Source organism: Nannospalax galili, unplaced genomic scaffold (genome assembly GCF_000622305.1).
Source record: "Nannospalax galili isolate Female #2095 unplaced genomic scaffold, S.galili_v1.0 scaffold147, whole genome shotgun sequence".
Taxonomy (NCBI): Eukaryota; Metazoa; Chordata; class Mammalia; order Rodentia; family Spalacidae; genus Nannospalax; species Nannospalax galili.
The window spans coordinates 862763-888210 of NW_008355800.1; the positions used below are offsets into that span (position 1 = coordinate 862763).

General features: G+C 42.8%; 1 protein-coding gene across 1 annotated transcript in view; it reads right to left on the reverse strand.

The window, feature by feature from the left end:
• Mapre2 (microtubule associated protein RP/EB family member 2) overlaps positions 1 to 25448 on the reverse strand; it is a 166922-nt gene that overhangs the window by 117309 nt on the left and 24165 nt on the right. Inside the window, exon 2 of the mRNA XM_008853708.3 lies at positions 22253 to 22314. The gene's annotated coding sequence lies outside the window, so the exon portion shown is untranslated. The remainder of the gene's footprint in view (positions 1 to 22252; positions 22315 to 25448) is intronic.

Here is a 25448-nt window from a genome sequence, read left to right on the forward strand (position 1 = left end):
ACTGGAGTTACAGACAGTTGTTAGCTGCCATGTGGGTGCTGGGATTCGAACCTGGGTCTTCTTCAAGAACAACCAGTGCTCTAAACCACTGAGCCATCTCTACAACCCCCAGTTTCCTCAGTCTTATACTTTGTGGGTGATGTCTTTGGGTTAGGAGCTCAGCTGGAGCTACGTTTGGAATACCTAGACAAAACTTTTCTATAAGACGTGGACTGCCTTGCAGCATGGTAACTAGGGTCCAAGAGTTAGAGCAGGCAGAATGGCATGAGAGTTTTAAATCATAGCCTTGGAAGTCACAGAGCAGCATTCCTTCATAGCCAGAAAGGTCCACTTGGATCTAAGAGGAAGGTCCTAGGTCGCCTAAATGGGAGGGATGTCACTTTTACACTATAAAAGCATGGATTGGAGGTGACTCTGGTGGCCATCTATGGAAAGAGCATTTCACTATATAGTACATACCCTGATTTGCCTTCTCACTTCCCATTTCCACAGCATGGGGCTGTTAAACAGAAATGTTAAAGAAAAATGCCAATGCTGAATTCTAAAGCAGACATGTAAGCTCACACCAGACAGAGGAACTAGAAACTTGTCAGCCTCAAAAGTCTAACTTTCAAGTATTTAAAGCTTAAAAGCCTTGAAAGCCTTAGTGTCTAAAGTTCCCACCATGAGCCAGTGGACTCCATGACTGGATGGAGACTGATGAGTCAGACACCGGTGAGTGTCCCCGAGGAGGAGCCCTGCTCTGTCTCTCCTGTTCCCCAGCCACACCTCTTTGGAATCTGAGAGCTCTGAGAACCTGCTCTTTGCTGACACCTAGATGCTACAGCCTGGGGAGGTTCCAGAGTTGACTACCTCAGCACTGGACAGCAGGACCCAGAGTTGCAGGCCACACCAATTGCTCTACAGAGCTACTAAATATTCCTGAAGTAGGGACAGAAAAATAAGCAGAAATAGGCCTTTGCTGGGTATGCCTGTTTTCTAGGGAAAGGACTGTCACAAAAAAACAGCTGGAAAAAATCAAGGCTCTGTTTGGGTATCCAGAAGCACCTTGTAAAAATGTGGGCCTGTGCCATGGTGCCTCTGTCCATAACCCCACGCTTCTGCTGACTGAATAGACCAGAGGAGAAGCAGGAGTTAGCTTGGCAACGTTGGTTTCCACATGTGACCTGACTGCTTCTCCCCTTCCTGGCTGGTCTTCTGAACTGGACGTCTAACCGGAGTTTGCTTTTAAATCCTTAGAACATTTCCTCCCACTTGCCGCTCTGGTTTGGTGACCAGACTTCTTCCTTCCACCATGAACCTGCTGGTGTATATCCCTCCCTTCCTCTCCCATGGCTCACAGGCAACCTCAGACCTCCTCCTCCTCTTGCCCAGCTCGTAAGTCTTTCTGTGGTGTTTTATTCCTTCCTTGTCAAGGGATCTTCATGTCACCACTAGATCTATCTTTCCTCCTTTTTCAAAAGTCTTCATGGTTCCCTACCACTTTCCAGGTAATTTCAAGTTTTACTTTTAGTACTAAGCAACCCACCTTAGAAATTATTCCTAAGAATAAGTAGGATAAGTGTGATGTCACATTTGGGTGCCTTTGAATAGGAAGTGCTAGTTCTACTTTGGGGTATCGGTGTTAGCAAAGGCTTCACTAGTTGAATCCTTCATGAGTGTTCAGGTAGAAATCTTTCTTCATTTGAATATTCTATTGAATCATGTCCACTAAGTACCATTTGGAAAGAATGTTAGTTGTTTCATTAAGAAGCAAGGAAGAGGACAGCAATTTAGTCAAATGAATTATAACGATGCACATGTAACAGTATCTGAGTTGTTTCCTCCTGAGAGAGGAAGAGGGAGTCTGGAACATTCAGCCACCACAGCCTCATCTTTAGAACCACTTTGACTGTAATTAGATTACGTCATGAAAGGCAGACTCACAATGCTTTCAGCAAGCTAAAATAGCCTTAAAAGTCATAGGGAAATGTTGGTTGGAAAAAAATAAAGAATTAGAGCATTGCTACTTCTTACTGATGGTTAGAGCAGTCAAAGTTCCACAGAAAGTAAGTTCTGAGGCTGGACAACAAGTTCTAAAAGAACCAGAGTGTCTTCGGCTGGTCACTTTGGACATAACCAGCAGAACAGCAACTTCACATTCTGCACGCAAAACACTCAGCTCTGGGCAGAGTAAACCACTGCAAAGTGGCCTCCTCCCACATTCACAGCACTTGAAAATAGTTCCTGAGTTTGGACACAGTGCTGTGGAGCAGGGCCAACAAACTTCACAGTGGTTATGAAACAGCTGCACATCCATGCCTATGTCCTGCCTGTACAAATACTCCATAGAGGACACATTACCATTAAGAAGAAATACAGGATTGCTAATAATATCAAGGTAAGAAGTTGAGCGTCACTAAGAAGATGCAAAAATAACCCTCTAGTGTCTCCTAATTATGTAATTCTAAGACCACTTTTTATTTTATTTTTCCCACTTTTCTTCCTATAGGCAAAAGAATTATTTCCATCCTTTCAATTCATCCCACAGTCATTCGCAACATGGAGGAGAAAAGTAACAACAAACCAAGTCAAAGAATCAGAGCTGGGTGCCGTGTCTCACCCTGCAATCCCAGGGAGCCTGAGGTAGGAAGACAGGACAGTCCTGTTATGAGTTCAAGGACAGCCTGGGCTATGTCAGTAGTGAGACCATGTCTCAAAAAAATTACAACCTGGGGACTACAGAAATGGCTCTGTAGTTAAGAGCACCGGCTGTTGTTGCAGAGGACCTCAGTTTGGTTACCAGTACCCACTTGGCAGCTAACAACTTCCCATAACTCCAGTTCCAGGAGATTCAACACCCTCTTCTGACTCCGCGGGCATTGCATGCATGGGTGCACTTACATGCAGGCACAACACTAATACACATAAGTAAAAATAAACTTAAAACTTAAAAATCCCAAACCAAACCAAAGAACCAACCCGGCTCCTCAGAGCTTCTTAGTGTTGATTTTACCTGACAAAGTCTGAGAGCAATGAGAAGTGTTGGATCCCGTAATACGAGATAAAGGGAGGAACTAAATTTGCTGAGATCTTGTTATGCTTTCTCTTGAATGTCAGTAGGTGAATGGGGGAGACAAGATTATAACTATCTAGGTGAACTTTTGGATCTTTAAATTTTTTTTTTTATTTACTGGGGCTGGAGAGATGGCTCAGTGGCTAAGAACACTGGCTGTTCTTATAGAAGGTCCAGGTTTGAATCCCAGCACCCACACGGCAGCTGATCCCCTGGGACTGGAGTTATGGACAGTTGTTAGCTTCCATGTGGGTGCTGGGATTCAAACTCAGGTCTTCTGTGAGAACAACCAGTGTTCTTAACTACTAATTTTTTTTAAAATTTACTTTATGTTTATGAGTGTATTGTCTGCATGTATGTAAGTGTACCTGTGTTGTGCAGTGCCTGCGGAGGACAGAAGAGGGCGTTGGATCCCCTGGAACTGGAGTTTTGGTCAGTTGTTAGCTGCTATGTTGGTGTTGGGATTCGAACCCTTCTGTGAGGGCAGCCAGTGCTCTCAACCACTGAGCCATCTCTCTAGCCCCTGGATCTTGTTCTGTAGATATCCTTTGGAAAATAACTGCAGGGTTCTTACTGCCATGTATTGCATAAAGGAAAATTATACATAGTCAGTAGAACTGAAATTTATTGATTTGTATAAAAATGCTTTGTTCTATTTCAGTCTACCTGGGAGAGGCATCCATTATCAAAAGGCTTCTAACAAATAATTGCAATGGATGTCTCCCAAGAGAAGAACATTGGTTGTGACTGTGAGGCGTGAGAAGAAAACTCACAGTTCATGGGGGTGTTTCCCCCAGGTTTAGAAACATCTAGTAAACAGTATCAAGATCAGGAGTTACCAAAATCCCAGCTTACAGAGAGGCTTCGATAACAACCCTGGAGTTCCGGGTGCTTCTAATACAGTTACCTCAGGGCACTGTCTCATGTAACAGCCAATCATTCAAAGCCATCTGATAGAGTGGAGTGACAAACCTTGCCAAGGAGACACCCATGCTTGGGTGTTCCAGGATTTTGGCCAAAAAGTGGCAGAGTAACCAGGCATAGTGGCACCCAGCTGCAATCCCAGAGGGTTAAGCAGGAGGAATTCAAGCCCAGCCTGGACTACAGAGTGAGGCCCTGGCTCAAAAACCAAATAAAAATAAAAACCAAAAAGATGTTACTTAGCATAATGTTTATGGAGGCTCTCAGTGGTCCTTGGTGCCATCTGCCGTGTGATAGAAATGCTTGGGTTACCACATTCTGACTGCAACATGTGTTTGGCCATATTACAAATATTACCTAACAAAACGATCATAGTTTATATTTTGACTTTTCAGTCATCCTGGAGAAACACTATTGGTGGAGAAACAATAAGACATCATTAATTAAAAAGCAAGCCTGTTAGCCTGGATAGCAGGATACTTTTTTTTTGAGACAAGGTCATCTTGTAGCCTCAGCTGGCTTTGGAACTTGCTATGTATAACAAGGTGGCCTCAATCTCACAGAGATCTGCCTGCCTCTGCCTCCCCAGTGCAGGGATTAAAGGTGTACTCCACCATGTCCAGCAGGAATTTGGTTTTTAACTGTTTCTGTGTTTAGCTCTATGGTAATAATTCCTTCTCTAAAACTTCACATACAACCCATTCTTGTTTTGTCAACACAGTATTTATTTCTATTAGGAAAGAAATTAAACATGTGTCTATTACTTTCCCTCTCCTTTCAATTTTATTGGCAGAATTACTTTTAGTTTTCCATGTGGTTACACATATATTATTGGTGTATATTTGTTTTCCTTACTTCTCTGTTGCTGTTATAAAGCACCATGGCCAAGGCAACTTACTCATGGGCTTACAGTCCCAGAGGGATGAGTCCATCGTGGTGGGGAGGAGTGGAAACAGAGGAGGCTGGAGCAGAACTCTGAGCGTGCACATCTTCAAGCAGGCACAGGAAGCAGAGAGAGGCAAACTCCAAATGCGATGTGGCTATGAATTCTCAGTCTGCCTCCGGTGACATGCTTCCTTCAGCAAGGCTGCACCTCCCAGGGGTTCCATGACCTTCTCAAACAACCCCACCAATTGGCCAAGTGTCCAAATCCTTGAGCTTATAGAGGGAGGTAGCCTCATTCAAAGCACTACATTTATTAGAAGTACTTTTAGTTCTTCAAGTGCTTACACTTATAACTTCTTTTTTAAAAGATTTGTTTTTGCTGTGCAGTCATTATATATAGTACTAGGCTTTGCACAGATAATTTCTTTCAATCCTATCATGCACTTTGACCATACGCAACCCCTCTTCTTTCCTTCCATCACTTTCCCTCCTTTTCTCTCCCTCCTGTCACTAGTCTCTTCCCTCTGTTTACACACACACACACACACACATACACACACACACACACACACATTTTCTAATAAGTGACATAATTTCAATTTTTATGGCTGAATAAAAGTCTGCCATGTATAGATACATTTTCTTTCTCTGTTCATCTGTTGACAGACTTATTCCATAACTCGGCTGTGAACAGTGCTGTAATGAACATGTGCATGTATCTCTGTACGTTGACCTAGAGTGGTACAGCTGAGTCATATGGTTGATTTACTTTTAGTTTTTTTTTCGAGTGTTTCAGTGTTGTTTATTATAGTAGTATGCAGAAGTATATATGGCTATGTAATAACTTTTCATAGACATAGGAAAGAAACTATTTTCTCTAAAATTGAATAGAAACAAACTAATCTCAAGTGAAGGCTGAAGTCACAGTGGGGCTGCTTCCTGAAGATGTGACAGCAAATCAGGGGCCAGGAGGTGGGAGACGAAGCAATGCTCAAGCAGCAGCTAGACTTCCACGGTGCAATACATGAGAAGGAATGGAGTTACACCAGAAAGTTCCCACAAGTTCCTCTGCTACTTATTAATAGCTGTGTAGTTGAGAACAGTTTATAGCCTAGACTCATGTTTCAATGGATGTGATTCTTTAAGTTTTTTGAGGAACTGATTTCCATGGTGACTAGACCAGTTCACATTCTCACCAGCATATGCTTCTAGCTGACATGTAATATTCTTAATATAGTTTCCCTTAACTAATTGACTGTCCCTCATGAGACTCTTCCCAGGATTCCTACTTTTAGTTTGCACAGTTTGGCCATCATGTCTTCTTTATAAAAGGGATTAACTTTACACTACATTCCATGAGTCTACTACCACCCTCGTTTGACTCATATATCACGTCTAAATTTAAAATCTAGCAACCAGCCTTTATAATGGTGCAGTTTCTTATCTTTAGAAACAAGTGTTCTTACCTCCATGAAGAAAAAAATTATAATTCTCATTTTTGCAATCAGAATAATATTGTAACAAAAGCACCCAAATCAAATCAGTTCTCTTCACTTGCTATCAGTCATTCAATTCAACCACAGGCTGGGGTGTGGCCCAGAGTAGAATGTTTGCTTAGCATGTGCAAGGTCCTGGGTTCACTACCCAGCCCTGGGGAAGTGGATGGGGAAACAGTCTTTATTTTCTTGATATAGATATGTTTGTTTTTATAGAGCATTTGCAAAACTATTATTTGTGTTTTTGTGTACGAATGTTTGCCTGTAAGTGCACCATGTGTGTGCAGTGCCTATGGAGAACAGAAGAGGGTGCTGCACCTCCTGGAACTGGAGCTGTTAGCTACCATGTGGGGGCTGCTGTTTCCCCAGCACTGTTTTCTAGAACTTTTAACTACATTTTTTTTTTTTTTTCTTTTTCGATAGAGGAAAATCCCATCATCTCCCAGGTTCTAGGTCAACATTCACATGGCAAAATTGTCTTTTTAAAGACATTCTTCATGGACGCTGTGGCCTTGTTTAGACTAATTGCTCTGGTATTCCCACTGGCATCTTGGAGTTTCTCCCTCCCTCAATGGGGCTGTCTGGTAGTTGTAGTTTTAAGGATGCTCTACTAGCTTTTATTTCTTGTCTTTTGCTGCAGTATTTCTACATGACATTATTTTGAGAAGCAAGAGGAAGTTTCTAACTCTTTTCATGTCAGAAATCATCCATTTTTCTTTCAGATGTTACTGCAGTTGGACTGCGTAGAGCTGCAGTTTGGAATCACTTCCCTTGGACCTTTGGCAGTCTCACAATCTATATGCTCCCTTATGAGTCACCTTGTAGAGTTCTGACCTTCGACCTCAGAAGCCCAAGATACTATACTGAGTGTGTTTTTTTTTCCTATTGGGGAAGGGAGGCAGAGTGGTGGGTTTTAATGTTTACAGTATTTTGCTGCCTATTAGAGGCACTATTATTTTAATCTCTAAATTATTTCATCTGGATTAACTCTCCATTTCCCCCATACACCTTATTCTTTGCTCTTTAAAAACTTAGTTTTATTTGTGTGTGTGTGTGTGTGTGCGCGCGCATGTGCACGCACGCACGCCTGCTGGCCTGTATGTGCACCACGTGCTTGCAGTGCCTGAAGGGGCCAGAAGATGGTGTCTGATTCCCTGGAACTGGAGTTACAGATGATTCGGTGCAGAGAACTGAATGCTGGTCCTTTGGAAGAGCAGCCAGTGCTCTTAACCACGGAGCTATCTCTCTAGCCCCATGCTCTTTTATTTATTTACCTAGAAATATAATCTGTAGCCTTCCCATTTTCAAGAACTTTGTCAGTGTCTGGTTCCTATCCTTGTTTCTAGAACCACAATGGCCTTGCTCTTGTTTTCATTTTATAATTTTGTTGTTTTTTGAATTGGGGTTTTGCTGTGTAGCTGGCATCAAACACACACTCGTCGTGTCTCTGCCTCCTTCACCGTATATGCCACCATGTCTGGCCTCATTTTATTGTTAGTAATTAGTTTTGATTAACGTGTCAGTTGTACCTGTTAATGTGCTCCAGGGTGCTCATCCCCACGAGCGTACAACAGTGTGATCTCATTCATCCAATCCAAGGGCTGGAGAAGGTGGAAGCAAAACCATGTAGAAAATGAACTGCCTTTTTTGTGTTTGTTTGAAGACAGGTCTCTCTGTACATCAGGCTGTCTTCAGACTTTCCAAGTACTGGGTTCTATAGGTGTGAGAAACCTGGCTAAACTATTGAACTATAAAAGTCAATAGTTTTTCTAAAGAGCAATTTATTTGATATTTATTTGACTCTAGAATATAAAGTTTAAAATGGTTTGATGTTTGGGACTCTGAACAGTTAGACCCAGGCCTAGCTTCTCTTTATCCCTCAATCCTGCCTTATTTCATTCTCTCCCAACCCTTGAGATTGCTTATGCCTAACATGGCCTTTCTCCTTGTCACCTGCTAGATTTCAAGGGTAGCCTGGGCTAAAAGTCTACTTCTGAAGCTTTTTGTGACCAGTACAAAACATCCCCAACATCATATGGGTTAAAAACATAGTGAAAGGGCTAGAGAGATGGCACAGTGGTTAAGAGCACTGGTTGCTCTTGCAGAGGACCCAGGTTTGATTCCCAGCACTCACATGGAGGCTAACAACCATCCATAACTCCAGTTCTGGGGGATCCGATGCCCTCTTCTGACCTCTGTTGGCATTGCATGGCATGGGTGCACTTACATACACGCAGGCCATACACTCACACACATCAAAAAAAAAAAAAAAGTGAAATTCCAGTCAAGTAGACAATGGTGTCATTTGTGCCACTTTTCCCAACCAGAATTTTCTCCTTTTCTGACAGTGTAACCCAAAATTTGACCTAAATAGGACTAAAATTGAAAAATAATGCTTTATGTTTTGATATCTCACTATACAATGAAGATGCAGTCTTTTAAATAAACAGTATTACTGAATTAGAAAAGTTTTATTTTATAATACAGGGAATATGTTTGCCTAAGCGGCAGCTGAAAGTGATTGGGTGGTCTCTTTCCAAGACATCACTGGAGACATAGGTTCCTGGAGGCAATAATGTCTTTCTACAATGTTGTAAGCACTCAATCCATATTTTATGCAAAGCAAGGAAAGCTTTTCTCTAACAATGATCCAGTCCATTTATAAACCAAGGTAATGCTGCATGGACAGCAGCATCTCACACAGGCCTGAAACCATCACTCACCAAGAGCAAAAATAATGGAATTCAAGAATTCCATTCCACAGTGTCAAGAAACACATGAAGAATTTAGCCACTGTCCTGCCAACCCATTACAGAATAATATAGCAGCATCTAAAACAAGGTTTAGAGTCCAGCTGGCAGATAGAAAGTCCCGATGGCCTAGAATCTAGTCCTTCTGGAAGGTTTCACACACAGGCTTATTTTAACCTTTACTATTGAAGCTCTTAAGAGGAGCTGTATCTTAACTTGAAAATCTGTGATTTGTGTGAAGTGCTTTCTTGGCCATTCATGCACAGCTCAGTTTAGGACAGAGACAGTGCATCGATGCGCACATTTTAAACACAGTGATATTTGAGGTCAGGGATACGGACAAACTGAGTCAGCCTCACTACAAGTAGTCAGACAACCTGAGGCTGAGCCAGTTTATAGATTCAATAGAAAGGAAAGCATAAATCAGGTGCCTAACGTAGAATAATTAGGATGTATCATCCATTGCTGCTGAGAATACATCTGGAAAGCAAGAATTATGCATGTGATGCATGTTTAAAAGTCAGAGGTAATATCCAATCAGGAATTCCATAGAATAACAACTGAATTCACAGGGAATGTGGAGACAAACAGGTCTGAAACCCACTTAGGGGTGTTATATAACCATTCATGACCTATAAGTTTAAAACACACCAAAGTTAACTTTGAAACAGACTCCAGACAGCAAACAATGATAGGTTGGACAAATGATGGCATATCACTGTAGACTGTGACAGACACTAAAACTGTAGTCATAAATGTATACGGCAGCTACACAAACTGCTTATGATGTAACATGAACCAAACAGCGAAATACTAACATGCATACAAGGTCTGGCCAAAGCGATGTGAAATATAAATGGGGACCAGAAGGAGGAGGCAAAAGTAAAACAGAGACTAACATTGCCAAATATACCGGATGGACAGCACTGGAGGTGCAGTGCCCAAGGAAAGGGATCCAGGCAATAAAAACGCACTGTGCGTGGAAGTGACACAAAGTGGGTTTTCACTGCTCCTGTGACAAAACAAAAGAGTGATTCTGACAGGAAGGTTGTGTCCGCTTTGCTCCTGCAAGCTTTTACTACCTTTATTATCTGCCTTAAACACACAAAATAAAATTTATTATGAAAATAAACAAAAAATGACAAACTAGTTGTTAGAGGAGGGGTACAGGTCATTTGCTTTTCATGATTTCTATATTAGTTTTAGTAGTGAAAAATTTGAAAACACTGTACACACAGAAGAAAAGATTGCATAGGTAGGAGACATCAAAAAGACAGATAGGAATCAGTCGATGTTGGGTTGTTCAGTTAGATGACTGTAGATGATACTGTGTATTTTTGTAATATTTAAGTACAAGTAAGTACCCAATGGTTTGAAATTTTTGCCTAGACATGAAATAAGATGCTGTAATATGACTCTGTTTCTTAATAAAACAATCGATTGTACCACTGGCTGTATTTCCACAAAGAGCTATAACTGAAGGAGTAGAGAAGGGAGGGAAGGCAGGAGGCAGAGAGGGGAATGCAACTTGTGAGGTAATCAGGAGGAGGAAAGAGGGTGGGGTGGGGGGATAGAGAGATACTATTAAGGCATTTCTCTGCCCTGCCCCAGTCCTATGCTGTTCCACGTCTTCTGTAGGTATGTGAGCATAGACCAAGATGAGAATACTGCTTGTCATATATGCTGGAAATAACAAGGCATAGATTCACATCCTGCTTTAGGGTCTAATCTCAGTTCCAAATAGGACTTACCATAAAAGATTATCTTAAGTCAATAACCCATTTGAAATTCAATTTCCTCACTTGCAAAAGCCATTAAGAAAGTTTTATATGGAATACGTTAGGGTTAATGAATGAGATAATACAGGTCAAATGGCTAACAGAGTGCTGGTATACAGTAGGCATCAAATAAAGTGTGGTTTCTCCACATTTCCCCCTTTGTACAGAGGATTGGAGTCAGTTTAGGTAGCAATGAAGGTGAGCTCACCTTGACTGCAGGGTCTCAGATCTAGCTCCCTTCCCATATATTCTTTTACACTGAGCAGAGTCCCTTGGCTGTCACTATCTTGTCATGTCAGGACCAGGCTAGGCTTGTGTGGACCTCAGCCTGGAGTGAGCTTCCTGGGGTGGCTCTATTCACAAGGCTGTGTCCAAATTTACAGCTCCATCTAAGGTGGCTTCTAGGGTTGGGGAGGTAGCTCAGTCAATAAATTACTTGCTGTGCAAGCACAATGACCTGAGTTCTAGGTCTAGAACCCAAGCTTGTAATCTCAGCTCTTGGGGAAGCAGAGCCAGGTGGACCCCTGGGGTTCCCTGACCAGCCAGCCTAGCATCTGGCCAAATTGGAGAGTTGCAAGCCAGTGAGAGGCCCTGTCTAACAACAACTGTAACGTAGATGACCTATGCAGAAGGACAGCTGAAGTTGTCCCCCCACCCCCAAGCCCCACTTGCACATACACAAACACACACACACATAAAATAATCACAAACTGGAATCTATAGCTATTGTCCAAAATGGGAACCGGGGCCACATGTGGATTACACTGAAATTATCAATATTAAATAAAATCTAAAATGCAGTTCCTTCATTTCATAAGCACCTAACCAACAGTGGCCACATGTGGCTTGTGGTTGTGACCGGAGGATGTTCCTCTGACCCTGTGATGACAAGCCATGGACTTGCCTCCTTCCCAGCTCTGCAAAGAAGCCACTCCCCTTCCCTCTTCCAGCCAATCGGTTGACCACAGCTGCTTGTAGGGGAGGGGCTAAGGGTATAAAAGCTGAGAAAACCATGAGGCTGGGCTTTCGCCATTTTGTAAGGCTGTCTGGAACTACAGGATTTATGTCTGGGTGTGGACTTTCAACACAGCAGTGAATGGGGGCGGGGTGCTTACTTGTCTGTAAGTAAACCAGCACCCCAAGCTCAGTTAGCAAGTCCAATAAACTCGTTAAGATTCTTCAAACCCGGGTTTGGAGAATTTTTTCCTCAGGTTGTTGCAAGGACTGTGGGAGGAGGGGATTGGATGCCACATGCACCTCCCAGCAGTGAATTTCACTTACACTACCAAGGCGACCACACAGGCACAGAGCATGCTCACACTGCTGCAAGCCCTGTCATGGGGTTCACGTTTATCATATTTGTTCATTAATTCCTTTATTTTTAAAGATACTCTGACCAAGACAGTACAGGCAGAAAAAATAAGGAAAAAGTAAAATAAGGTATGTTATAGTTGCTTCAGCTGTGAACTCCACACAAACCTTGACATACCCGGGAAGAAGGAACTTCAGCTGAGGCATTTCCTCCATCAGATTGGCCTGTGGGCATGTCTGTGAGGTATTTTCTGGACTGTTAATTCATACCATGGGTGATGCCATCCCTGAGCAGATGGGCCTGGATTGTATAAGAAAGACTGCGAAACATGTGCCTGGGAACAAACCAGCATGTAGTGTTCCTCCATGGCTCTGCTTCATGCTCCTGCCTTGGCTTCTGTGATGATGGACTGTAACCTGTGAGATGAAGTAACCCCCCCCCACACACCAAGTTGTTTTTGATCACAGTGTTTTTATCATAGCAGCAGAACACAAACTAGGACAGGTAAAAGGAGACAATTGTTTAAACAGGGGCTTTGATAGATGCCGCCATTCCAGATACCAGCTTGTGAGACCTCAGTGGCATTCTTTCTGTATACTAGAGCCTGCTTGTGAAGATAATTTGGATCTGGAATGCCACAGTGAGTCTTCCTTACCTGGATCATGGTCTTGTATGCACAAGAATGTCTACAGGAGTATACGTGGGGTTAGAGGTTTGCTGAGGAGTTGACAGATTTGTTTCTGTATACAACACAGCAGACAGCTCCATGGCTATAAGTCCCCTACACAAACGAGCCTGTGAATGAAGGCCACAACACCAAATACTCAATAAACTGTACAAAGCTTTGTTGTTGCTAAGAATTGAACTCAGCACCTTGTCTGTGCTAGGCAAGCACTCTACCCCTGAGCTATACTGCCAGCCCTGGAACTCAGATGGTGAAAGGAGAGAACCAACTCCTACAAGTCCTCTGAGCTCCACACAGATGTCATGGCACACCTCAACCAACAAATAAATGTAAAAAAAAAAATCCGCACTTGTTTCCTATGTGAATTAACCCTTTACTTCTTCCTTACCTCCTAGCCTGTCTCTTTTATGCCTTACGGGGTTGTACTCAAACCCACCGATTTCCTTCCTTCCAGGCACTACCACCGAACCCAGAGGCTCATCAACTTTCACCTGATCTTTCTCCTTCTCTTCCGGGTTCTTCCCTCCTGAGCCAGTTTGCTAGTGGGCTGCCGGATGGGCTGCCCTAAGACAGGAAGCTGCTGTCCTATCTGTCCACGCACGGCTGTCTCTCGCTACTCCCTGGGGGCCGAGGCTCAGGGTTTAGCGTCTTTCTCTGCCCCATGGCCCCTTGTTTTCTTTCCAGATCTCTGGAGCTGCTGCTCTTTGTACCCAGGTTCTCTTTTCCTAAAACCCTCCCTCCCTAACACCTGCCTTCCTTCTCCTTCCCTTCACGTCTGAGGCTCTCGAACTTACGTTTTCGTTGCTGTTCTGCTGCTGGGATAAAATACCAAGAGAAAGAGCAACTTATGGAACAAAGAGTTTATTTTGGCTTGCAGGTCCAGAGGGGACCCCATAATGGTGGGGAGATCAGGAAGTTGCCAGTTCACATATTCAACAGTCAACAGGAAGCTGGGAGAGTGAACTGGTAGTGGAGCGGGGCATGAGCTCTCAAGAACCGCCCCCCCTCCCCGCCCCAGTGACGCACTTCCTCCATCAAGGCTGCGTCTCCTACAGATTCCAAGACCCTCCCCAAACAGCACCACTACCTGGCAATAAGCATCTAAATACTTGAGCCTATGGAGGATACTTCTCATTCAAACACAACTTGGAGGCTCTGAGCTTCCCATACCAGCGAGGGCTTTGTTATCTCTACTAGCATTCTGTATTTCTCCCACCCTAGCACTCAGCAGCTTGGAATGGGCCCATCCATGTCACAAGCATCTCTTCCACAGCTCCAAAAGTCTGAGGCCCCAATTAGCCACAGATGTGTCCTCTGCCCCCTACATAGTGATGGAGAGATGGTAAAAGATCCATTAATATTTAATATATAATTCTTCAAAAACAGTTGGCCTGGGATGGATGGGAACTTGCTCATATGAATTTAGAGCAATGGTGACAGCATGCACAAGACCCATGCAAACTCAAATCAGACAAAAACCCAGCACAGACACAGAGGAATGGGTAAGAAGACCACAACGTAGAGGAATGGGTAAGAAGTCCCCCAACGTAGAGGAATGGGTAAGAAGTCCCCCAACGTAGAGGAATGGGTAAGAAGTCCCCCAACGTTAGCTGAGGAATGGGTAAGAAGTCCCCCAACGTTAGCTGAGGAACTACTGGCAGCTGATCACTGCTGTATGAGGGAGAGTTGGTGTTTCTAAAGGAGGGAAGCTAGATAGGCTGACCAGACTCCAGTGGATGAACTCACATTGAGGGATGTCTGGGGACACAAATTTGTCTTGATAGGCCTTAACATACATGACAGAATCCGTGAAATCTGGAGGGGGCGCTTTTGGGAGGCACAGAGAGGGGAGATGGTCTATGATCAAGATGTACTAAAACACACAAAAAGTCAATTAAAAATTAAAAAAAGAAAAAAAATTGGCCTGGGAGATTTCAAGCATCTAAGAGCACAATATAAAATGCACAATATAAAGCTCACTCATATTCACAAGCAATATCCAGCAAATGCGAACATTTAACCACATTTTCTTTATCTAAGCATCCATCATTCTACGTTTATTTGACAAATCATTCTAAAGTAAATCACAGAGAAAACGAATTCTTCAGTCTTGCCAGCATGCTCACAGAAAGCATAAAATAGGCTATTGAAGAAAAGGAGAGCGAGGAATCATGAACAGAAGCCTCTCTCCACTTAAGCAGAATTAAGTAAAACTCATAAGCAAGAGCACGGAGTTCTGAACGAGAGCGTTTGAGAGCTCTTCTCTCAGCCCACCATTTATTTCTCATGAGTAAACTCACTCACTAACAAATGGGGCCTGTGGTGGTTTGAATGAGAATGTCCCCTATAGGCTCCAAATATTTGGACATTTTGTTTCCAGTGGGTGGTGCTGTTTTGGGAGGTCTTAGAAGGTGTGGTCATACTGAGGAAGCATGTCACTGGGGGTGGGCTTAGAAAGTTCTTACGCCTTGCCAGATTGGATCTCCAGTTGCTTTCTGCTTCCTGTGCCTGCTTGGAGATGTGAGCACTTAGTTTCTGCTCCTGTTCCAGTCACCTAACCATGCCTCCCCACCATGATGGACTTAATCCCTCTGGAACCATAAGCACAAATAAACTTCCTTTTCTAAGTTGCTTTGGTCAGTGTTTTATCACAGCAACAGAAAAGTGACTAATACAGGGCCCCATGAAGGACTGGGGTCCTAGGAGGGAAGGAGAAAGGACGGGTATTTTCTGAGTATCTATGACATCCAATACTTACTTAGTTTACTTCTAATAATCCTCACAACAAAGTCAGGAGGCCTTAGTCCTCTACTGTGAAGACAGAGTGGGGCTTATTTAGGGTCAGGCTATTTTCCCAAGTCTTGAAGGATAAAAGCAATAAATGCATGGACGTATTCCAGGCTTTCTTCTCTATCCACCCGCCATCTGTGCATTACTCTTTAAAATTTCAAATTAAAAGAATGTTGCTATGGCAAGAGATGGAAAAATACATGTTATTACTTGGGTCTTTCCTGTTTCTAATTTTTATTACCTAATAGTACAGATGATGCAAGTGAAGTTGGAACTGGGAACACAGAATAGTGAGAATCAAAAGCAGCAGGTTCCACTGTGAGGCCCCAGGCAGGTCACTCAGCTCTCCTCACCCAAGAACGTTGGTCTGAAAAGTGAGTGAGTTGGGCTGTCACTGAGATTTTTTTTCAGCTGTATAAAACGCAAAACACAAGAAACACTACACTTCTTAGAGTTGGTCATCAGCTGATGAGGCCTATGACTGTAGATCTTGCTGACCCCACGCCTAAGGTCTGTGCATTCTTAGTAAGGAACCCACCACCAGTGCCAGTCAACTTTAATGGGGGTGCTGGTCGGTAAAATACAACTGTAGATGTGTTGATGTGTTGCAGCTTTCAGAAGCATATCTCCCATAGACTCTGACAGAGTAACTGATGAGGAAGACTGTGGTAAAGGAGGAGCCACGGAGTCCTCATCCCAAAGGAAACCCCTATTTCACTCCACTCCATCCAGAAGCCAGATAAGCTGGCCTGCTTCACATGCTTACAGGTTTTCTGTGTGTATGTGTGTATGAATATATGTGTGCAGGTGCACATGTGTGTGTTAAGGGTAGAGGATAGTCTTGGGTGTCATTCCTTGGGCACTGTCCACCTTTAAATTTTTTTTAGGGTCATGAACTACCACCAAGTACGCTAGGCTGGCTGGCTGGACAGCAAGTCACCAGGATCCATCTGTCTCCGCCTCCCCAGTACTAGGATTACAAGGGCCTACCATCGTTGTGTGGGATAGCTTTAGGTGTCAACAATACATCTGGGTAGAGGAAGCCACAATTGGGGAATTGCCTCTGTTGGACTGGCCTGTGGCCATGTCTGTGGGGCATTTGCTTGATTTTTGAGTGATGTGGGAGGGCTCAGATCACTGCGGGTGGTGCTACCTGTGAGCAGGTAGTCCTAGGTTGTATAAGAAAGCAGGCTGAGCAGGGGGTAGGGGAGCAAGCCAGTAAGCAGTGTTCCCCCGTGGTCTCTGCTTCAGCTCCTGCCTCCAGGTTCCTGCCCAGCCTTCCACCAGTGATGAACTGTGACCTGGGAGACATAAGATAAAACAAACCCTTTCTCCCCCAAGTTTGTTTTTTCAGTGTTTTTTCATAGCAATAGAAAGTAACTAAGACAACCATGCATGGTTCTGGGTTCAGGGGATTGGACTCAGATCCTTGTGTGTCCAAAGCAAGTGCTTTACCAACTGAGATATTTGCTCAGCACCGGTCCCTCCCCTCCCACTGTTTTTGCTTGTTTAAGATTCTCTGACCCAGGCCTCAAGAGATGGCTCAGTGGTTAAGAACACTGACTGCTCTTGCAGAAGACCCAGGTTCGAATCCCAGCACCCACATGGCAGCTAACAACTGTCTGTAACTCCAGTTCCAGGGGATCCTACAGCCTCTTCTGTCTTCCGTGGGCATTACACAACACGGGTGCACTCACTTATATGCAGGCAATACATGCATACACATAAAATAAAAATAATAATTTTTTAAAAAGATTCTCTGACCCACTAGATAGCATGTGCTAAAATCCTGTCTGTTCACCATTAATCCCCAGCTGTTAGCATAGAACTTGGCAAACAGCTGGCAGCCAGCAGAGGTTTATGGACCGAATAAGCATCTCCATCCCTGTGTATCCCAAACCAACTCATTTTCATGGTTCAGCCCAGGTGTCATCTCTATGCCTGCCCCCAACTTCCATAAGATCACTGCATCTCTCCTGTAGTGAGTCTCATTTTCTGTATTTCACTACAGTCCCTCATGGATACAGTTTTGCTCTCTGGGAAAGTCAGACTCTGAGGAAGAAGTCCTCTTTTGCCAACCATTGAAACGCTATGTCATTTACAGTAGCTTCACACTAAATGTACAACAATCACATGATTCCCTCACATGTGTATTTTATGTATGTCAAAGTATCACTCAGCACATTATTTGCTCCTGATAAAGTTATGATGAAATAAGTGTATGTCTGGAAACATACACTATGGTAAAAACATGGTAAATTAGATTCAGAGCTATAAAAATGGCTCTTTCCTTGAATAAGAATCTTACTTCTGGGATTCTGTCCTTTGGAAATAGATGAACTGACAAATATAAGCTCAACCCAGGTCCTTATCTTCCACCTTGCACAAAATTGACTCCAGCAGCTGGAGAGAGGGCTCAGAGGTTAGTAGCACTGGCTGCTCTTGCAGAGGACCCAGGTTCGATCCCCAGCACCTACAACAACCATCTGTGACTCCAATTCCAGGGGATTTGATGCTCTCTTCTGGCATCTGTGGGCACTGTACCCATGTGGTACACTTACATGCATGTAGGCAAAGCATAGATACACATGTAATAAAATAAGTACAGTACCTAAAAAAACCAACTCCAAATGGATCAAAGATGTTCTTCCCTCATTTTAATTAGTTCTTTGAGAATTTCATACACAGTATTTTGATCGTATTCATTCCCAACTTTTCCCAGGTTCACTCCTCCTTCCCTCCTCTCTCTGTCTCTCTCTCTGTCTCTCTGTCTCTGTCTCTCTCTCTCTATATATATATTTATATATCCATCTATCTGTCTATCTTTATAGATGCCTGAGACTCTGAAACTGCTGAAGAAAAAAGTAGAGAAAAAAATTTCAAGATACAGGCAGAGGCAAGTGCTTTCTGAATTGGATTTTGGTCATTCAGGAAATAAACTTCAAAATGGACAAATGGACCTAATGAAATTAAAAAGCTTCTGAACAGCAAAGAAAAATCTTTGCCAACTATACACGTTACTTATACATGTATTTATGTCTGTATTTCTTGTATGTGTGTGTGTGGCATATGCATGTGTGTGTGCATGTGTGTATTTGATTGAACATGTGGTGGTCAACATCTAGCATGTTCCTCCCTTGCTATTTACCTTGTTTTGAGACAGGGTTTCTTACTGACCCTGGAGCTCATGGATTGGCTATACTAGTTGCCTAGTGAACCCTGGGATGCTCCTATCTCTGTCTACTAGCCTAGGATTACAAGCATGTACTCCAAGCTCAGCTTTTTATGTGGGTGCTGAGGATCCAAACTCAGGTCCTTATGCTTGTGTAGCAAGTGTTTTACCTGCTGAGCCATTTCTCCAGCTCCTTGCCAATGACCATCTGGCAAAGATTTATCTAGTTTGCTTTCTGTTGCTGTGATAAAACACTTAACTAAAAGCAACATGGGGAGGAAAGCGTTTATTTCATCTTACAGCTTATAGTCTGCAAAGGCTGGGATTGGCTGGAACTTGGAGGCAGGAACTGAAGCAGAACCATGGAGGAGCACTGCTTGCTGGCTCGCTCTTCTTGGATTCTGCGGCTAACTTTTTATACAGCTGCCTAGGGATGGCATCACTAGGGCTAGATCCTCCCACATCAATTAGCAATTAAGAAAATACCCCACAGACACGCCCAAGGCCAATGTGACAGAGGAAACTCCCCAGCTGAGATTCCCTCTTCCCATGTGTGCCAAGTTGACAACTAAGATCAGCCATCACAGGATTAATATCTAAGATATAAAAAGAACTAAAAAAAAAAAGAAAGCAACAACTCAATAAATAGGCTAATGAAATGATCAGACAGTTTTTAAAAGATGAATTATTAATGATCAATGAACATGAAAAACTGTTCAACCCTACTAGTCATCAGAGAAATGTAAATAAAAATGGCATTGAGTTGCATCTTACCCCAGTCAGAATGACTATCCTTAAAAAAAACCAGATCACAAATAATGCTGGTCAGGATATGGACAAGTCCTTATACTTGCAGGTGGGAATGTAAGATAGGCCAGCTACCACAGATGCCAGTATGGAGATGTCTCAAAACTAAAAATACATCTACCACATGACCTAGCTATTCCCATTCCTGGGTGTCTACCCAATGGATCCAAACTAACACATCACAGAGGTATCTGCATAGCAATGTTTATTGCAACACTATTAAAAATAACTAAGTTATGGAACCAAACTAGTTGTCCAATAACAGCAGATTTGATAAAGAAAATGTGGTATATACACACATGGACAATTTTCAACCATACAGAATGAATTGGTACTGGAGAGATGACTCAATGACTAAGAGCGCTGACTGCTCTTGCAGAGGATTCAGGTTCCATTCCCAGCACCCACATGGTGGCTAACAGCTGTAAGCCCAATTCCAGGGGCTCCAACACCCTCTTCTGACCTCCATAGTCACTTCATGCATGTAGGCAAAACATGCATACACATAAAATAAAAATAAATGTTAAAAAGTTTAAAAAAGAAGGAAGTCAGGTAGTTTTCAGGAAAATGGATGCAACTGGTGATAACTGTATTATGTAAATTGAATCAGTCTCAGAAAGACATTTACATTTCCTCTCATTTGTGGTTTCCAGATTTTATACATAAGTTCTTGAGTATGTATATGGCATGAAAGTAGAGATGGAAACTGCCTAGGGAACACAGGATTCACGGGGTGGTAGGGGAGTATGGGAGAATATACTCAACATACAACATATACTTGTATGAAACTTTTGTGTGTGTGTTCTTGCGTGCGTGTACAGGAATGGCTGCATGTGGAAGCCAGAGGTCAGCCTTGGATACTGCTCTTTAGGAATCATCCACCTTGCTTTTTGAGGCAAGGACTCTCATTGGCCCAGAACTTGCCAAGTTGACTAGGCTGGCTGGCTAATGGGTCCTAGGGATCCACCTGTTTCCCTCTCCAGCAATGGGATTGCAAGTGTGAGTTTTTACACCCAGATTTTGTACATGGTACAGGGTATGAAACTCAGGTCCTCATGCTTGCCTGGCAAGCACTTTACTGACTATGCCATCTCCATGCCCACTTGTATGGAAATTAATTTTTAGAAAAAGCATTTGTCTCATAGTTCTAGACAGCAGTTATAAAGAAATACTCTATTTAGATATGGAGCCACCTTTTCTATTACTTCTTCTTCAACCATACCAGTTGGGAATGTGAGATGATATCGTTTACCATCCATGGGAATATCTTTGACGTCAAGGGGAGTGCTAACTCCAGGACCCTGATAGTTACCAGGATTATTCAAGACAGACCAGGCGACTATCAGAGAGGCCCAAAACACAAGATGGTTTTCAAAGGCTCCCTGTACTTCCCCAGGGTCAGCTTCTGTATGTACAGAGAGCTCAGGAACATCTTTTCTTGGTCCTTCCCAGTTCATTTGACCCCAGCTGTCTCCCTACCCTCTGCCCTGCTCTGTCCTAGAACCTGCTTTGGGCCCTGGAATAACACCCAGTGGACAGATGTGCAATTGATTAAAATGAAAGAGAAGAGCTTACTCATTCTATCTAAGAACCCTTAATTTTCCCAAATCAATACAAATGAGAATTCTGTCTGTGCACATTTCTCTTAGGTTAATGTCATGGCAACTTCCTAATAAGGTGATCTTTATGGAGAAGCTTCAGGTTTCTTTTCTCAAATGATAATACCCATCACCCCCAGGGTTTCTCACCATGAGGGACCAAAGCAAACGTGCGGTGTCCAGAGACCATCCTTTAATGTGCATCAGCATCTTCTGGAGAATTAATCAAGGATGAGGTTTCTAATTTTAGCATTCCAGAGTTTAAAAGAAAAGAACAAAACCCAAATAACCCTACACACATTCTTCCAGACATTTTTGTTTTTTTTCAGTATTATAGGGGAAGGAGGAAAGGAAAACATCTTGCGAGAACCTTCGATGAAACCTGGTGTGTTATGCTCCTGAGGCCACTCACTGCTGGAACAATTACAGGGCACAGCTTTGAAATCTCTCTGAATGACTTTCCAAATATTGCCATCTGGTGGAATTTTAGTTAATTGTTCCTTTGTTCTAGGGAGCTCCTGGAGGTTAGTCTCAAAGGCATTTCTCAGGCAGAGATTTAGGGGACCATTGGACAACAGCTGAAAGTCAAAATGACAGTGTCTGAAACAAACCGGAAAGAAATGGGGCTTGGGGCTTATTGCGGCTTTACATTGCCATGAATATGCAGTCATGTATTCATTCTCATGTCAACCACCCCCTTCCTGAAGGGTCATCTCACTTTTTATCAATAATAAATAAAAACCACTTATAATAATTAGAAATGTCACAGGATCATTTTGACTATATTTCAGATGAGCTGCTGATAGCAGTTAATTGGCTCTTGGTATACTTGGGAAGCAGAGCATCCTTTGAAAAGTGTTGTCTTAGTCAAACTTTGGCTTTAACTGGGTGATATAATTTTGAAAACAAGTTTGTTACTCAGGCCGAGTACTGGTCACTTTCATTTAATTCATTTAAACCACAAACAAGGAGTTGCACAAGATAGTTCACATTTAAACCTTACCTTGGGCATCCAGGCACTCTCCCTGGCTGTCGAGATGAACTATTCCTCTGGGAAATGGGACCCTGAAATGGTAAAAATGAAGAAAAAGATATATGAGACAGGAGAGAGAAAGCATTTAATTTCATGAAAACAGAACAGAATTATGATTAGCTCATGGGGCGTGACCAGCAATGGAAAAGGAAATTAAAGAAAAACACACAAAATATCCAAAGTCAGCTGATTTCACCCTATGAGAGTAAGTCACCAGACAACAACAGAATTATACTTTTGCCTATATTATTAGATCAAGTTTTAGGGTGATTGATTAATTTGAAAATTTAGTGTACCATCAGCCCTAAGAAAATGATCCTTTTAGTTCTAGTTTCCCCAACACATGTGATGAAGGTCATGTCATCAGAAACCCGGAAGCAGTCCCTCTAGTGGGGTGTCATGTGCCAACATCAATGAGTTCTGACTTGTTCAAACTTAGGTTAATTTTCAGGTTTTATATCTAGTATCAATATGGGCTTGATGTAGTTAAAAATATTTTTGGTTGATTTTAACAACATAAGATAAAAAATGCCAGTTCAAGCTTCCAAAGATTCACACAACAAACAGAAAAATCCTTCTTTACTTTCTTTCCGTGATTTTGCTATTTTTCTCCAAAATATGATCTGATTGAACGATACAATTGATGAGGGACTGACCCAGTCCTAGAGGCTGAGAGATGTCTGAGTTCCTGGCTTTGAGGACAACCATGGAACTTCCATAGTTACTGGGGAGACTGCTAATAGTTCAACCAGACACTACTAAAAATGGCCAGACATGAGTGCGTGCACCATCCCACCTGCCTCTCCCATTACTGTCAAGCAAGAAGGGACAGAAGACCCTGCCCACCTTCTACTTGGGCCCTCACTGCGTGCACTGTGTTTTCTATCACCAACTCAGAAATGCCTTTGATGCGTATCTACAACCAGCCGTACACAAACAACACATCTGCAGCAAATCTAACATGAGATTCATCCCGACCAAGCTCTGAAGATGGTAGTGCTGATTTTTAAAGAGAAATAGGGAGACACACTTGTACTTTTATATAAGGGAAAGAAGTAGTTAAAAAAAGAACAAAATGGTAAATGTTGAGGTACAGGTACAGGTAAAGGTACAGTCAGCAGCTGGATGGTTATAGCTAGATTGCTAAATGCTATGCAGGATGCACATCCCGAAGCCAAAGGTCTGAAATAAAAAAAATGATCCCAAATCCAAACGTTCTTGAATGGCAACATGATAGCACCAGAAGAAAAATTCACACCAAGAAACTCTGTTTCACGCACAAAGTTATTCAAATTATTATATAAAATGAACTTTGGGCTATGTATATGCAAGTATATGAAACACAAATGAATTTTATGATTTGAATTGGGTTCCATCCTTAAGCTATCTCATTATGTATATGCAAATATTCCAAAGAATATTAAAAAATTTGAAATCTCAAGTATTTCTGGTCCTAAGCATTTCATACAGGGATGCCTCAACCTGTATGTTCTGGAAGCACCAAAGGGGGCTGGAGAGATCACTCAGCGGTTAAGAGCACTAACCCAAGTTCAATTCCCAGCATCCACATGGCGGCTAACCACTGCCTGTAACTCCAGTTCCAGGGGTTCTGACGCCCTGTTCTGACCTCCGCTGGCACTGCATGACACGGTGCACCTACCTACATGCAAGCAAAACACTCATACACAGAAGATAAAAATAATAAATAAAATATTTTTAAAAAAAGACGCACAAGAGAAATTTTACACCCTGTGGCTTATTTAAAAATCAGAAGATTTAACATGAATGATTTTAAAAACTGAATTCAGGTAAACTACAATTAATTTTTTAAACTTCGGATTGAACAGGTAGAATCAACATCTTTACATATTTTAGAGCAGAGTTTAGTTTTAAAAATATTTATTTTTATTTTTTTGTGAATGAGTGTATTGCCTGCATGTATGTGAGTGCACCCATGTCACGTAATGCCCACGGAGGTCAGAGGAGGGTGTCAGATTCCCCTGGAACTGGAGTAACAGGTGGTTGTTTGCCACCATGTGGGTGCTGGAAACCAAACCCAGGTCCTCTGCAAGAGCAGCCAGGGCTCTTAACTGCTGAGTCATCTCTCCAGCCCAACAGAATTTAATTTTATGGAGTGCTTTGTATCGCTCTATAATTTAATGATAATAAACTAACACTCAGATTTAGAAGCTCAGTTCTCATCTATGTCAACTTCTGCTCTTAAGTCCAAGTTTTCAAAAATCTTAATTGAATCAGAACAAAACTGTCACCTGCCTTCCTTATTTAACTAGTCCCCAGTAGCTTTGTTATTAAGCAAAAGATTAGCTACCGAACTCAGAAGCAGGAGCATAAATTGATCTATAAGCCAGATAATCGGCCTTGAAGGTTCAGTCTCCTCTGTGGACAACTGACCTTTCTCCGTTTACTCACAGCAGCACGTTGAGAACTTCTTAGCAGCTGAAGCCCATCAGTTTGGAGAACAATGAGAGCATTTACAGAACACTATGTACGAGTCATCTCACACGCCTTATCTAATGTTAAAACCACCTAGTCAGACATGAAGAAATGAGGATCGGAGTGATGGGGCAATCTGTCCGACGTCATGGAGCTAGCAAGTGAGAGAGCTTAGCTGCACCTCACAGACTCTAGAATCTGCCTGCCCTCTCTTTCCCCGTATCTGGTATCTTAAAAGCCCGTCCTTCCGCACATATAAGAAACTGCTGAGAAGTTTTCGTTTTGCCTCCTTTGTAAGTCCAGGACCTCACATAGAGTAGGCCCTCAAGAAAGCAAAGCTTTGCAAATGCATCAGCCTAGCTGCCCCATGCAGACTTTGCTGGTGGGAGGTGGGGTGTGCTGGATGCTTTAGTGTCAACTTGACACACCTGGGTTGAGGGAGCCTCAATCGGGGAATTGCCTCTATTGGACTGGCCTGTGGCCATGTCTGAGGGGCATCTTCTTGATGAGTGATGTGGGAGGGCCCAGCCCACTGTGGGTGGTGCCACCCCTGGGCAGGTGGGCCTGTGTTACATAAGAAAGCAGGCTGAGCAGGGACCAGAGGAGCAAGCCAATAAGCAGCGTTCCTCCATGGCCTGTGCTTCAGCTCCTGCCTCCAGGTTCCTGCCCTGAGTTCCTACCTTGGGCTCCCTGATGAACTGCGACCTGGGAG